Here is a 14,771-nt window from a genome sequence, read left to right on the forward strand (position 1 = left end):
GTTCTTTTTTATTCAGGATTAGAGTTTTGCCAGGAGATAGTGATAAAGCCAGAAGGGCAATGAATTTGAGGGAGTATGCAAGGAAGTGGCTATCAACTTGGAATTTAAACTGGTCGAGAAGAGAATTAAGGACTGCCCAAGTGGATGAAGACAATGATATGGTAGCAGGACCCTTAAAGGTCCCAGTTAGGTCAAAAGATTGTTGGAATTGAGTTTCTAGAGGAATGAACTTGAAAAACAGAAGGTGTTGGTTGTAGAGTGGGATATATGGAATTGAGATTATGGAAGGATTTAGTCATTGGTAATAACATAGTATCTTTGTAGGAATAAATGGGTGGAGCAGGATACAGACGAGATCACTGGAGGAGAGCTGGTCAGAAGACTGGGAGGCACTATCTCCCTTGGATATTATACATCAAAGATTGTGATCTACTAGACAAGGAGTGGGGAAAGGGTAGGATGTAGATATTAATGGCTATAGTTTTGATGGTGATGGTCATGGTGATGATAGTGGTCCATTAACACTCAAATACCATCAATTTCATTTATATCTAACACCACAAAGTTAGGTGTTGAATTACATGTGGTTATATTGGAACTAACAGTCAACCCTTCATGGACTTCTATTCTTTGATCAGACTCTTCTTGTAGGAGTAGTGGGTGCCTTAAAGCGCCTTTTCATAGTTGTCAGATTGAAATCCTTCACCAGTGGTTTAGTTTAACCCTGCTACTGTGGAGGTTTCTCTTGGCTTTTTGTGTGGGCTGCTGCTTTGTCTAGTTTTACCTTTTGGGGTTAGCATACTATTGTGAATAATTTATTGGTGAGAAGGTAAGCAGAGAAGTACTCTATGTCCTAGTAGTTTCTTATCTAGGAATCTGTCCTATAGCAAGAATAGGAATGCCTAACAATACCCACATATCCACAAGGGTATTCATTGAACATTATTTTTGGTGAAATTCACAAGCAAGTTAATTGTCATCAATAGGGAATTGTTAAATAAATTACAATAGATAAAGAAAATGGAATTCTATACAATCTTCAAAAAATCAGATCAAGAAGTGGTATTACATTTTAATTATCCCATCCTGTCAACAAGGGTGGCTTCAGTTGCAAGTAAGGGAAAAACCAAAGTCAAACTGACTTTAGCAATAAAAAGTTATTTATTGGTCTATTTAATGGAGACATCTGAGGTAGAGTGGACTTCAGGCAAGTTCACTCAGGGATCTACCAATTTTTGGCCTTATTCTTGGCCCTCTTCTATGAAACCACCTTCAGGGTGGTTTCTTGTATGCTTATAAGATGGCTACTTGCACCAACCATGACTACATCTAACAGGAGCAAAAGCACCTTTTCCCTCACCAGAGAAGGAGAGTCCTGAGCTTTGTTGCACTTGAACTGCCTTGGAACCAATAATTATGGCCAGGAGATGGAGGTTAGAGAGCTGAGACCTGGGTCATAGCTCCTATCCTTGAATCAGTTGTATAGCAAGGAGAATTGGATTTTCCTGTTGGCCTTAAGACACTTGGATTTCACCTGTAGTCTTGGTGATGAGGTCAATTCCATCCATAAAACTTTGCTGTTATACATTTTGGGATAGGGTGAGGAGGGCTGAATGGAGATTAGGATGCTATTGAAATTTATTGTACACAATGGATCGTTATCATCTTCTTTCTTAGTGTTAAGGTAATCAGCCTCTTTTTCCTCCTCCTATGCTTGACTTTACTAAAACCCTGAGGTATGTTTAACCTCAGAACTCCAATTTGAAAAAATATAGACTGTTATTTACTTTATTACTTACAGAAGCCCTTCGTAGTACTCTCAGATAGCAAGAAAGATGTAGACAGGAAGTAGGGGAGGGGGGATCCTGCTTACTGAGAAATTATAGAGTATTGAAACTCCTCTTTCATATACCTGACCTCAATCCCATTCACTTACCAGTAGGGGCCCCTATTAATTGGTACCTGACCTGCTTTTGCTGTTCATTCATAAAACTGAGTCATTGAAGTACAGTAGAAAAATAATTAGACTATAAGATAACTTTTTTCCTTCCAGGAAATCCACAATTACAAAATATCTGATTTTTCTTCTTGTTTGTATTATGTAAACTTACCCTGTCTGAGGGTCCTCCTGGATTGTTCTTTGCATTTATATATACATAGAATTTCATTTTCTTTTCTTTTTTTTTTGAAACGTTGAGATGGAGTCTCACTCTGTCACCCAGACTGGAGTGCAGTAGCATGTTTTCAGCTCAGTGCAACCTCCACCTCCCGGGTTCAAGCGATTCTCCTGCCTCAGCTTCCTGAGCAGCTGGGATTATAGGCGCGCACCACCACGCTCTGCTAATTTTTGTATTTTTAGTAGAGATGGGATTTTACCATGTTGGTCAGGCTGGTCTCAAACTCTTGACTTTGTGATCTGCCCTCCTTGGCCTCCCAAAGTTCTGGGATTACAGTGTGAGCCGCTGTGCCCGGCCAATTTCATTTTCTATTTTAAAATTTAAACTACCACTGACACTTCGTTTTCCCCCTGTTTTACTTAGCATTTATCTTAGAGAATGATCTTAATACGTGCAGTTCTATTTTATTCTTCTACTGGCAGCTTAGTATGTGCCATATTATGGATGTGTCATTGTTTATTTACCTGTTAATTTACCCTATAACTGCTTCCTGTGTTTTTGCTTTTACAAAGGGATGTAATGAACATCCTTTATGTACATCTTTGTGCATATGTGCAAATATTTCCATAGGATAGATGTAATTACTAACTTGAAGGTTATGCAGATTTAAAATTTTGATGCCTTCTATGAAACATCTTTCAAAATGGTGATGCCAGTTTCTACTCTCGTGATTACTGCATGTGGTCAGTCTTTTAAATTTTTGCTGATAATGATATATCAAAGTTATAACCAGTTTTTTGGCCTCATTTATTGAATAACTTGTTCTTTCTCAAAGACAAGACCTGCCTCCTTCATCATGTCAGATTTCCATATTCACATGGATCTATTTCTGAACATGGCAAGTTTTATTTATTGTATGTATTTAAGGTGTACAACATGATGTTTTGATACATGTATACATAGTGAAACGATTCCTACAGTCAAACAAATTAACATATTCACCACCTTCCATAGTCTCTGAAGTCTTCAAGGTTTTCTCAATATGGCATTAGACATGTTATGTTCTGATCTGTTTTTGTATTTTTACACTAATTCCACACTAATTTTTTTTTTTTTTTGACTGGGAGTCTTGCTCTTATTGCCCAGGCTGGAGTGCAGTGGTGCCGCCTCTGCTCACAGCAACCGCCACCTCCCAGGTTCAAGCAATTCTCCTGCCTTAGCCTCTCTAGTAGCTGGGATTACAGCACCCGCTACCATGCCTGACTAATTTTTGTATTTTTAATAGAGACGGGGTTTCACCATGTTGGCCAGGCTGGTCTCGAACTCCTGACCTCAGGTGATCCGCCTGCCTCAGCCTCCGTAAGTGTTGGGATTATAGGTGTGAGCCACCTTGCCTGGTACACACTATTTTAATTACTGTAGTTTTAAAAGTTTCGTATTTAGTAGGGTGAATTTTCCCTTGTTGGTCTTGTTTTTCAAAAAAAAATTTGCTGCTCTTGAGTATTTTCTCTTCCCAGTGAACTTTAATGTAAACTCATGTGGTTCGATGAAAAATTCTGCTGACATTTTTTCTCGGTATTGCTTCTTGAGTGTATTGATTTAATTAATATATTTACAGTTTTGGGTCTGGCTATGCAGGAACTCAGTGTGTCTTATCCAGTCCTTTTTTAACTGTCTTAATAAAATTTGCTAGTTGTCTTTAAAATGGATCTTATATATTTTATGTTAGGTTTATTCCCAGGTAGGTTGTCATTTTTGCTGTTACTGATTTTGGATATCAATTTTGGATATAATTGTATAATTTGGACTTGGATATAATTGTATTCCATTCTGTCTCATATATAAAAATGAGATAGGATAATAATTTATCTTAGGATAAAAATAATTTGAGTATCCTTATTTTGAATCTGGTTACCTTATTTGCTCCTGTTAAACAAATAGATAAAATTACCTGTCCTCAAAGAGATACTGTGGAAAAGTTTTTTATTTTAGGAGACTTTGGAACTTTGATAAACATTAGGCTTATCTTTTGTAAAAGCTGGTTAGTGATAGCAATCAGACTCTTAAAGGTGGTTTTTTTCTTTCCTTTGATAAAATGCTTAATATGAGGGAGGATTAAGAAAGAGGATGGCTTTTGAACAGTTTCTTCATGGGGAAATAAGAAATTAGAATAATTTAATGTTCTCCAAAAAAAGGAGAACAATGACCTTCCCTCCTGAGCCTACTTCCAGCGTCTGTTTCTTTCTAACTCTATTGTTCTTATCTCTGCATTTTTCTGATCTCTTCTACTGTTAGTGTTTTAGGCTAGCTCCTCAGCAGAGGGCAGAAATTCACCTTCTCTTTAGCTGCGTTTGAAACCAAGAAGATAGAGGTATGAGATCTTCGTAGTCTGTAGTAAGAATAATAGAACCCATCAGAAAAAAATATCAAAGCTTTGTAGCTCCTCCTGGAAGTTTTGATGTGAAGCAGGAGACATCATCTATTGGTACCTGACTTGCTTTTGCTGTTCATTCATAAAACGGAGTCTCTGAAGTACAGTAGAAAAATAGTTAGACTGGAGGATAACTTTTTTCCTTCCAGGAATTGCACAATCACAAAATTGCTGATTTTTCTTCTTATTCATATTACATAAACTTATCCTGTCCGAAGAGACTATATTGGAACTTACTATGGAAGATTTGCATTAGGTAAATTTGTGACTGCTTAACAGAATTGTGTGTTAATTTTCCAGTTTCTTTTTTACCCAGTCTCCACTTTTACCTTTCTCTCTTCCTTCTATACTTAAATTGGTCTTATTGTAAAATTTATGCATTTCTCTTTCTACCTGGCAATGCTGATTTTTTTTTTTTTTTTTTTTTTTTTTTTTTTTTTTTTTTTTGAGACAAGGTCTCACTCTCACCTAGGCTGTAGTGCAGTGGTGCGATCATGGTCCACTGCAGCCTCGAACCCCTGGACTCAACCGATCCTCCCACCTCAATCTCTCAAGTAGCTGGGACTAAAGATGTGTGCCATCGCATCTGGCTCATTTTTGTACTTTCTGTAGAGGCAGGGTTTGCCATGTTGCCCAGGTTGGTCTTGAACTCCTAGACTCAAGCCATCCTCCTGCCTCAGCCTCCCAAAGTGCTGAGATTACTGGCACGTACCACTACATTGAGCCAGGGCTGAGTTTCTGAATCATCGTTGCAGTAAGAGGAATTGGATTACCTTTAGACCACTGGCTCTACTGTGGGCTGGGAGTGGGACACCTTCCTTAAAACATATTGAACATTGGCTTTGTGGGTAACTGATCTTTACCTGAATGAAATTTATAGGTACTGTAGAAAGGGTCCAGGGTGGAACGGATGCTGGCAAGGCAACTGTCAACATCCACTTACTAATGAGTCCTATAAAATTTTATCTCAGGCCATATAAAGTAACAGTAATAAATATAAAAGGAAAAATAGCCTAAGCAAGTTTTTAAATTGAGTTACTTGAAAACTTTCTCTGCAGTTTCCCAGTTTATAATGGTTGATTTCAGCTGACTGGCTATAGCTACTTAGAGAACAGAGGAAATTCATTAAAAATAATGAATTATTCAGTTGGGTAGTGAAATCCAGTTGTACAGCACTTCGCTGTGCCATGGATTCAGTTCAGGTCAAGTGATGTTCCTGGTTTATGGGCAGTGCGGCTTCGCACTATGACACAGCAAAGAACGTGGCTTTTATCCTTTACCCTTGTTGCTAACTAAAATTAATGGCGTTTTATTGTGTTTATTTGTTTGATTCCATTTACAGTTTATTTCACTTGGTTTGATTAGTACAAAATTGTGCTTTATATAACATTTGACAGTTAGGAAAAATTGTTAGATACCTATACAGAAACAGGTCTCTCAAAAATCATTCTACTGCTTTTAAAAATTACATCATCTTACTATGGTTAACCAAGCTATGAATGGGTGGTTTTATTTAGCTTTTCTGGTTTGCTTGCTTGGGCTGTTTGGAGGGAAATTAAGATGAGCAGAAATGTAGTAGTAGATTCATGAAAGCCTTGATCAGCTTCTTTAATTAGAGAATTTAATGAGGGCTTTGGCATGCATTCTTTGGTTTTTCTCTGTTTTCCTCTACCTCTTCTTCCTTTTGGTTCATAGAAAAGTAGAAAGAAATTCTCAAAAACCATACAGGAGAATACCTTATAAATGATATTTTCTGCAATAAACTATAGATTATTTACATGTTTATGTATCTAGATACACAGTCTGTGTGTGTGTATATATGCATGTGTGGGTATATATATGTATAAATTAGTTACTAGTATATAGGTAAGTATAAAAACTCAATGTGCAAGGTTACATTTTCAGAAAATATGTAACGTAATAGAAGAAATCAAGCCTAGAATTTTTTAAAAGTTTATTGCGTTTTTTGTTAAAAAGGAAAGGCTTTTTTGACTAGAAGCTGCTTCTCAGTAAAAATAACATAATTGTGTTGGTGAAACCGAAAGATTCTAATCAAAATTAGGATGTTGACCACCAAACTGAATTGCTGGAGTACCTAAGCTGCTTTGGTTTTGTAATCTTTCTGTGTCAGAATATTTGGAAAACACTTACTAATCCAATCTTGTAACTTATCCTTGAAATCTCTTTTTAATATTCTTTTCCACACACATGAAAAGTTAGATAAGTATATGAATTTCTGTTTCAGACTATAGTTGGAAACCTCCTAAATACAGTTTGTGCAGTATAGTTAAAGAGAAAGAAAATAGGCCCAGCACGGTAGCTCACGCCTGTAATCTCAGCACATTGGGAGGCTGAGGTAGGGAGGATTGCTTGAGGCCAGGAGTTCAAGACCAGCCTGGGCAACATGGTGAAACTCCATTTCTACAAAAAATACAAAAATTAGCTGGGCATGGTGGCATGTGCCTGTAGTCCTCTAGTCCCTGCTACTTGGGAGGCTTGGGTGGGAGGATTGCTTAAGCCTGAGGAGATTGAGGCTGCAGTGAGCTATGATTGAGCAACAGAGCTAGACTCTGTCTCAAAAAAAAAAAGAGATGTGTTTCGAAATTTAGTACTTTTTTTGAGTGAGGTCCAATGGGTAAGAAAGAAGCATTGGATAAATGAATCCATTTTCTCTTCTTTGTTTGAATTTGTAATTTAAAAGAATATTCTACCTATAAAGTACTTCAGTGCTTAATTAGCTGTCAGTGAATTTATATATCTTATCTAATTCATATGGATTGGCTATTTTTATCTGTACCTACAGATTCTTGACCTCTCTAATGGGATCCCAGTATACTATAGGGAATGAGGTACAATAGAAGTAAAAGACCTATCACTAGTCCTGTCATCATTCCAACTCATGTGTAATTATAGTTGAAAAGAAGTGACATCATGTGTATTGCTGTCGTCTTTACGTTAATCTTGTGGTCAAGAAAGCAAATATTATAATATATAGGAATGATATGATATCATAAGACAGGTAATATAATAATGGGAACATAATCCCATTTTACAAATGAGGTAATGAAAATTTAGAAAAATAAAGTGACTTGTCCAAGGTCACATGGATGCTAAGTGACCAAGTGTCAAAGCAGAATTTTCCAAATAATTTAAAGATAATTCTTGTACAAATATAGAAAGAACACATGTCATATGTGTCGTGTTGATGAGGGAACCAGCAGGATGACAGCTTTGGTTCAGAGAGGTGCAAAGATAAATATAGACTTTGGAGGAAAAAGTTGGGAATAAGATTGCTAGGTTAGATACAAAGCTGTGCTATAGGGCAATAAAAACCATAGACTTTGAGGTTATCTTTTTTACTCGACAAGATTCAGTTACACCTTTATGAGACCAAAATTTATTTAACATGTGGATATTAGAGTCTGAGTTTTAAAATCATTAATAAATAACCAGTCAAATAAAGATATGTCCCCTAATGAAATACTGATAATCGTTGGGTGAGCTTGTGCTCCTATATGACATTGAAATGACATACTGCCCTCTCTTTGTCTAAGTTTTGGATACTTTTTTTTTTTCTTTTTTGACACAAAGCAGCATTGGAACCTAGGTTTTCTGACTTTCAGTCCAGGCTTCTTTCCACTCTACTTCCTGCTTCTTCATAGTATAATTTTCAACGCTAGAGCAGTCTGCATAACTTTTGCAAAATCAGCTAGTCTTAGTTATTAGTTTTCCTTTGTGCAAAGTGATGTAGATACAGCTTTCTTCCTCAGAGAAACATTGTGAAATTCAATGGATATTTGTAAAATTTGCATACATGCCCAGTGTGAAAAATTGAAATTATAACTTAAGTATTGCAACTGTTCTTTTGGAATATTTTGTTAGCAAATTTCAGAGTAATTATAAATATTCTTGCGTTTTTATTGTAATAAGTATTTATAAAACAGTGTATTTCATCACATTAACCTTTACATATTTTGAATAAAATAGAATTGAACTGTTTTAAATAGTAAGTGGAAATTTTTCCACATTAAACCCTTTAACTGGCTAGCACAGTTAAGCATTGCATTATTTAACTAATAATTTTTTCCTCAACTTCAGATTATTATCCATATGTGTCATGTAACTTGACAATTTTTTTTTTCTTTTAGTGCTTTTCAAAAAGAGTGGGATACTTTATTCAGTTTAGCCCTCAAGCAATTAGGGAAGTCAGTTACCATGGTAACAGTAGGTATTAATTTCCTTACCTAGTTAGAGGTTTTATGAACAAAGAAATATCTGAGTTCATCCACCAAAACCCAACTTTGTCTTGAGACTGGCCTCTTGAGACTGGTATTAAATCTGTCTATTTTCTAGAAGATGACACTATTCTAAGTGGAAAATGCGGTTCTCTTGAGGTGAATTTCTACTCTTATCAGAGTGATGTAGAGTATGGTTTAAAAGTTAAGTGATTAAAAAGCTACCCTTTCTTAGCTAATTTGGAATGTAATTGGTCTTAATTTTTCTAAATTTGTTCTAACTAAAATCTTACTGGCGTGATTTCTATTGACATGAACTAGAAATTACTTCAGCAGACAACTTGTCCCAATATCTAAATGCTGTCAAATAGAATCACTTAAGATGAATTTCTTCCAAAACAGAGTTCACAGTTTTGACAGATAATCTCTTAGCATTTAATTGACTGATATTACCAACCTTATGGAGTAGGTCCACTCGTTTAGCTGTCATGAGGACCATTTTGCAACTAATTTATCAAAAAGCCTTCACCGAGAAGTTTCATATCTTATTGATATTTTAGAATGCATTATGGAGATTAAAAATCACTACATTGGGTTGTTAATAACACCAGCCTTGAACTTTCAGTTTTAGAGCATTTTATCTGTGTTCTGTAGTAGAAGTTGGTAAGGTGTCCAGTGGGTCATGTTTGACTTGCTGCTTGTTTTTGTACTATGTACTGAATGGTTTCTACATTTTTCAGTGGTTGAAAAGTCAAAAGAAGAAGAATATTTTATGAAATTTAAATAAATCCAGCTTTCAGTGTCTGTAGGTAAAATTTCATTGTAACGTTGTTATGCTTAAGTATTGTTTATGACTTCTGTGCTATAGTGACAAACTTGAGTAGTTTTGACAAAGATCATCTGGCCTGTAAAGCCTAGAATATTTACCATATAGCCCTTTAGAGAAAAAATTTGCTGGACCTTGTTCTATAGTATGAAAAAATGTAGCCTTGATTATTCATTAAAAAATTACTTTTTCATTTTATTGACATACTTTTGTCCCCTGATTGTTAAAAGGAACACATGTTCTTACAGAAAAGTTAGAATATATAGAAAAGTATAAAGAAGAATATGAAAAACCATTTGCAATTGTGAAATAACCACTAATGTTTTGGTATACATTGCTCCAGACTTGCATACAAACATACATGCGTATTTAGTTTATACAATTGGAGTCTAATTTTCTTTTTGAGACAGTCTTGTTCTGTTGCCCAGGGTGGAGTGCAGTGGCAAGATTTCAGCTCAATGCAACCTCTGCCTCCTGGGCTCAAGTGCTGCTTGTGCCTCAGCCTCCCAAGTAACTGGGATTACAGGCATGCACCATCATGTCCCCCTACTTTTTGTATTTTTAGTAGAGACGGGGTTTTGCCATATGCCCAGGCTGATCTCAAACCCCTGACTTCAAATCATCTGCCTGTCTTGGTCTCCCAAAGTGCTGGGATTACACACATGAGCTCCTGCTCCTTAATTTTTTAATTTGCTTTTTTCACTTGAATATTTATAAGAACATTATTTTTAATGATTGTGTAGTGTTCTGTTTTATGGATGTACCATACTTAATTATTTAGCCATAATTTATTATTATGAGGTTGATAGACATGATAATCAGATTGAGCTCAAGAAGCTAGTTATAGGGTTGCACAATTAATGAATCCCAGGTACCTTGCTGGGTTACTGAGGCTGCTATTTTTTTCCTGCCTGTTTGGAACACTATGTTTGAGACCAATGAGGCAAGGGAAATTGAAGAGCTGCCATTTTCAATTATTCTATTAGAAGATGCATTGAAGATTTGTGGAATGACATAGACACAACACTAATCCAGAAAATTATTTAATCAAAAAGGCATTCGTTTCAGATATGAATTCATAAACTTTTGTAATGATTCTCAGTTTGAAGACTGTATAGAATCCCTGAAGAACTGGAAGACATTATTTGCTTGGCAAAGAGAAGTTCCCAAACCAACTGGGGATGAAATATTCGAAGAGATAAATGAATACTTTGAAACATACAAGATACTATGGAAACAGAGTGGAAGTTTGGGACAGGTAATGACAGGAAGATATAAAAGCTTTACATTAAGTTCAATCTAAAACTTTATTCCAAGTAACAGGTTGTCTTATTCATGCAGAAGCAGTTGTAAATTAAAACTTGCCTGTGGTTTGGAATTTCACATTAAATGATTACATTGAAAATTCAAATGGTGAGCCTAACTAAATCTAAGCTCCTATAGTACCTTCTTTTCACCTTTAGGTGAAGAAATGCGATGAGCTATTTTATTACTGATTATGTGATTATGTGGACAGTCCAAAGGAAGGTTTATAAGCGAAAAGAAAACATTTAAATTATTCCATGTGAGTGATTCTTACTTTGCAGATTTGTTGAAGTGTAGTTATTGACTTCAAAAAGTGGTATCCTTAACTGACATTTTGAGTGCTTGAATTCACTCTATAAAAAAATGCAATGATCATGTGGAAAATACATTAAGGTATGTGACAGAGTTTATGGATTCAGAGCAAAAATTCAGCTTTGGAAAAGTGAAGTTAAAATGGTTTTATAAGTGATGTTTAATTGGTTTTATTTGAATCCTAAAGAAGATTAATAGTGCTAGTAGAGGAAAGTCAGTGTGCGTCTGTGACAAAACTTTAGTATTATTTTGAAATACTTGATGTAAAAAAGCTCAAGTTTACTCAAAGCTTAAATCATCTGAATAAATTAACATATTTCCTAATTAAAGAAAAGGAGAAGCTATTAGACTTAAAGAATTTTTGCACCCTTGAAATACATACAATTTGAAGAGACTAAGTTGTTGGAATACTGGTTAATGGTGAAAAAGGAGTTTCCAGTCTATGAGAGCAAAGCCTTCTCTTTTGCCATTTGCTTCTTTGTAGTGGTTGCTATGTAGAATTCAAAGAAAACATTGTTAAAAAATCTTGGTCAGGAGTAGAGTGTAGCATAAACCCAGTGCATTTTAACATGAATAATGAGGAAAAAGGGAATGCATGATAATTTCATCAAGTCAGAAAAAAATGGAAAAAGAAAAAGAGGAAACTGAAGAAAGTAATGAAAGTAAAGTGAAAGGGAAAAAAAACTTTTTGTACCACCTGTGAATGAGATTAATTTTCATTTCCGTACTGAAAGACAAACATATTCCGATTAAGCCATTCAAAATAAAAAACAGTTTTTTTTTTTAATATGAGATGGGATCTCACTATGTTGACCAAGTTAGTCTTGAACTCCTGCTCTCAATCAGTCCTCCTGCTTCAGCCTCCCAAAGTACTAGGATTTCAGGCATGAGCCACTGTGCCTGGCCAAAACCAAAATTAAGCAACAAAACAACAACAACAAAAATTCCGGACAGCCTTTAAAATAATGATAAAGGTTGAAAAATTGTAGATAGTGGTAGACAGATAAGATTTCAGGAAAAGTCCAAACCAAAGCAACTCATAATACGTTATTTTAAAGGGGGGTTTAAAATCCTTTAAAGGTACAATATGAAGCATTATGAAATGATAAAATACATGTTTTTTAAAAAAATTAATTTTATTTTAAGTTCCAGGATACATGTGCAGGACGTGCAGATTTGTTACATAGGTAAATGTGTGCCATGGTGGTTTGCTGCACCTATCAATCTATCACCTAGGTATTAAGCCCCACATACATTAGCTGTTTTTCCTGATGCTGTCCCACCTCCAGGACCCAGTGTGTGTCGTTCCCCATATATTCTCATTGTTCAGCTCCCACTTATAAGTAAGAACATGTAGTATTTGGTTTTCTATTCCTTTGTTAGTTTGCTGAGGATAATGGGTTCCAGCTCCATCCATGTCCCTGCAAAGGACATGATCTTCTTCCTTTTTATGGCTGCATAGTATTCCATTGCATATGTATCACATTTTCTTTATCTAGTCTGTCATTGATGGGCATTGGGGTTGTTTCCATGTCTTTGCTCTTGTGAATAGTGCTGCAGTGAACATGCATGTGCTTGTATCTTTATAATAGGATGATTTATATTCCTTTGGGTATATACTCAGCAATGGGATTGCAGGGTCAAATGGTATTTCCGGTTCTAGGTCTTTGAGGAATTGCTCCACTGTCTTCCACAATGGTTGAACTAGTTTACATTCCCACCAACAGTGTAAAAGCATTCCTATTTCTCCACAGCCTTGCCAGCACCTGTTGTTTCTTGACTTTTTAATATACGCCATTCTGACTGGCATGAGAGGGTATCTCATTGTGATTTTGATTTGTATACCAAAAATATTTGTATTTCTCTAGTGATAAGTGACGTTGAGTTTTTTTTTTCATGTTTCATGGTTGCATAAATGTCTCTTTTTGAGAAGTGTCTGTTCACGTCCTCTGCCCACTTTTTAATGGGATTTTTTTTTTCTTGTAAATTTGTTTGAGTTCCTTGTAGATTCTGGATATTAGACCTTTGTCAGATGGATAGATCGCAAAAATTTTCTCCCATTCTGTAGGTTGTCTGTTCACACTGATTTGCTGTGCAGAAGCTAAAACACATGATTTTAGAAAAAGACCTGTCAAAGTCATACATGCTGAACGACATAGCGAGTACGTATGTAAATAAAAAATTATTTTATACTGTGAATTTGACCAGGAATAACCTTTACCTCATCAGGAATTACAATCCTCATGTATGGCAAGGGATTTCCCTATTGCAAATTATTCCACAACATTAATTTTCGATGTGCTTTTTATCTATCCCAAGATATAAGTAAATTTGACAAAGATGTTAGGTTTGTAAACAAATTTACGTTCAAGTTCTTTGCCTGGAAGTATCTAGATAGAATTTTGCATGCAAAAGAGTATTTACATCTAAAAATTACATATTTTGAATTAAAATGATTTTAGTGTTATAGATAGAAGGAAAGAGTTACTGAAGTTTATTTCTGTTTTGGCAGTGTAAATGAATTACTTACAAAATTTCAGAAGTCTACAGGTGTTTTTATAAAGTTTGTGTTATTTGTGGAAACCTCAGTTTTCTGGCATTTTGCCAATGAGATCTACTCTACGTATAGCAGAAACTTGTTTTCCAGCTTTATAAATATATATTTTAAGATTAAGAACTGATTTTACATATATAATCTGGGATCAACTTTTGACTTCTCCTGTCAAGGATTTTGAATTTGTGACAAAATATACACTTATTGATAACCAGTGACATATATAAAATGCTTTACAGTTCATAAAGCATATATATTTGACATATTTTTTCACTACATATGATGCATGTGGCAACCCCAAGAGTTGAGTTGTACCCATGGGCAAACTTTGATCATGATTCAGTGAATATAAGCAAGCACCAATTGCAGATAGAACATTCTTTTTTTGAGTCCCAAACCGTGAGATATAAATTACAAAAATGTACCTTTCTTCTGCATTAGGACACGTTGTAGTTTTGTATTAACACACTAGTTTTAAGCAATATATGCAAAAACATTGCACAAAGGAAGTTGTTTTGATATTGGGACTCCTGTATTATTATTTTTAATTATGTGCTTTATTTGACTACCCCACATTTTCAAGCATAAATTAATAAATCCATAATTCCAGGCTCATTAACAATAAACAATCTCCAGGCTCATTAACAATAAACAATCTAGATAGTTGAACTCTTTCTTGCTAACATTTTCTAGATATGGACTGTTTGGTATTTTTCTACTAATAAAGACCCTTAGTAAGCTGCCTTCTGGTTTGATGTCATTGGGATGTTTACTGGGAACTTTGGTGGAGGTCTTTCATTCTCTCTCCCCCAGTGGTTAAAGAATGAGTTACAAACCTGCTCTGTTAACCCTTTCCTTCCCAATGGACAATAGTTTGTTGGAGTTTGTTCTAAATGGAAAATTTGTTTGATAAAGTCATCTTTAAAATTTTTTGTTCCATAAATTATCGGTATTTTCAGTTTCTGATTCATGCTTGGAATAGTTGCTGTGT

At 35.3% G+C, this 14,771-nt stretch overlaps 1 protein-coding gene across 49 annotated transcripts in view; it reads left to right on the plus strand.

Moving 5' to 3' along the window:
- Nucleotides 1-14,771, plus strand: part of WRN (WRN RecQ like helicase) — a 139,039-nt gene that overhangs the window by 8,263 nt on the left and 116,005 nt on the right. For 13 of the 49 annotated variants that reach the window (XM_065519052.1, XM_065519040.1, XM_065519053.1 and 10 more), the window contains exon 2: nucleotides 10,712-10,867. The exons of 23 other annotated variants lie outside the window; for them this stretch is intronic. The gene's annotated coding sequence lies outside the window, so the exon portion shown is untranslated. Of the gene's footprint in view, nucleotides 1-10,711; nucleotides 10,868-13,294; nucleotides 13,389-14,771 lie in introns of those variants that run through there. 13 more of the 49 variants (XM_074000636.1, XM_065519041.1, XM_074000663.1 and 10 more) reach the window with 3 other exon arrangements.

This window comes from Macaca fascicularis, chromosome 8 (genome assembly GCF_037993035.2).
Source record: "Macaca fascicularis isolate 582-1 chromosome 8, T2T-MFA8v1.1".
Taxonomy (NCBI): Eukaryota; Metazoa; Chordata; class Mammalia; order Primates; family Cercopithecidae; genus Macaca; species Macaca fascicularis.